Genomic DNA, 1,648 nt, shown 5'->3' on the forward strand with positions numbered 1-1,648 from the left:
CCCCCTCTGCTTATCACAGAAAAAAAAAAGAAAATGCAAATGGGTGAACTTTTTCTGATTTGATTTCATTATGGCCCACATGCCCTGAGGGATGAACAGATTCGCTTTCACACGCACAGACATGCGTAAAAATCATTGGGTCATGTGGAGTGACTCTCAGTGCTGAGCCAAAAAAACAACAAAAATCACGATGTTTAAAGACTTTTCTGCAATCCTGAATTTAAAATACAAGATTAAAGAAATAAACTGAATGTTATTTTTTTCTTTTTATTATTAAAATTTGTTATTTCATCGATTTTTACAGTAAAAATGTTTTTAAAAAAAGGACAAACGGGTCGTAAAAACAACATGATTTCACAGGAAATGATATTGTGATCCAATTCCTCATGATGATGTCCTGAAATCACATCATCATATCGCACAGCTCTGAGAATCAGGACGATCTTTTCTGAAATTTCACCCCGTGCCAGAACTGCTCCAGAATTCCACAAATGGACCACAGGTTCTGTTTTTTTCTTCAGCATTTCACCTGTGAGAAGTTTCTCAGCACTGAGGCAGAAATTCACCGTACTTCAGAACCAATAAGGATCCTGCTCTTGTGTCTCTGCAGATCCACACAAGTGTTCTTCTAGAATTCTAATCCTTCTAGGAGGCTAAGGACCAATGATCAGAAGAACCTCTAGAGAATCCTTTAAGAACCTCTTTGCTACCTAAATGTTAAACATCTAAAGGTATGCACATAAAAATATTTTGTTACAAAATCACTGGATGAGTAAATGTTCTCAGCATCATAAATTTGCTTCTACACTGAATGTATAAGAAAAAAAACAATGTTCCTGAATAGTTCTGAGGATGATGTTCCTTCTCATATACATATATATATATAAATGGAATAGGAGTTCTGATGAAGTCCATTCAGAAAATACTTCATGAAGATGCTCGAACTGCAGGATGATAAATCAGGATTTGCTTCTATCCGCTTCATCTCCACAAACAGACACACTGAGGTTGATAGAGAAGCTACCTGCTTTAGGTTTCCTGATCCCATGTGAGGAGCCTCTGATCCCTGATCCCAGCATCAGGTTCGTCATGGAGCTTGAGCTCACTCTCGGTGTGATGTGAAGCAGAACATATCCTGAAGCCGTGAAGATAATTCCACATGATCACAAGCTATAAGTGAGTCCAGTTTAGATTCCGGTGCTGAAATCTGATTCAGCTCAGGGTTACGTGTGCAGATTAGAGATGATGATCACATGGTGCTGAACTTCACAACTATACAGCTGGAATCGGAAACATCTGAGGATGTATTATGAAGATGTTTGTATTCCAGGATAATGAATCAGGGATCTTCCTTTTAGCATCAATGAGGCTAAAATATTAAGCTCCAAGTTTGCTGGTGTTGCTTTGGGGCGTGGCCTATTTTCTAGTTATAACTCATAACAAGAAATCCAAGTAGCTATAAACATCAGGCCACACCTCCTTTCTCAACGCTGATTCGCTGTACAGCGTTTAATGTTGTTAGAACGACCTGTGTTTATATTCCAGACTCTTTATTTTCTAATGCTAACAAGTTAAAGATAAAATAATTGTTGTAAGAAACAGCTGTTTGATTTACATCGTTCTCGGGTTCCGTTAGCACTGCATGCTC

The sequence above is a fragment of the Silurus aristotelis genome (genome assembly GCF_946808225.1).
Source record: "Silurus aristotelis genome assembly, chromosome: 17".
NCBI lineage: Eukaryota > Metazoa > Chordata > Actinopteri > Siluriformes > Siluridae > Silurus > Silurus aristotelis.